The following is a 353-nucleotide window of genomic DNA, read 5'->3' on the forward strand; positions in this document are numbered from 1 at the left end:
GGCACCTGCATCCATAGGCACACACACCCCTATACTAGATAATTTTTAAAAAAATTTAAAAAGAACCTGGATCTATTGCTAAAAATAGTAAAATTAGTAAGAGTTTCTAATACTCAGGATAGATTATGTAAATTGTATGAAACTGGACTACATAATAAACTAATAAAACATAAACATACCTCACAAGCATCCACTATGACATACAACACAAGAGCCAAAGTCAGATGAATTAAATATTAATATAAAGAGAAAATACAGAAATGCTTTGTGACATAAAGGCTACCTATATATATTAAACCATCCTACTTTATACAATTTATTCTAATTGATTAAATATTTGAAATAAGCAAGGC

This window comes from Apodemus sylvaticus, chromosome 6 (assembly GCF_947179515.1).
Source record: "Apodemus sylvaticus chromosome 6, mApoSyl1.1, whole genome shotgun sequence".
Classification (NCBI taxonomy): domain Eukaryota; kingdom Metazoa; phylum Chordata; class Mammalia; order Rodentia; family Muridae; genus Apodemus; species Apodemus sylvaticus.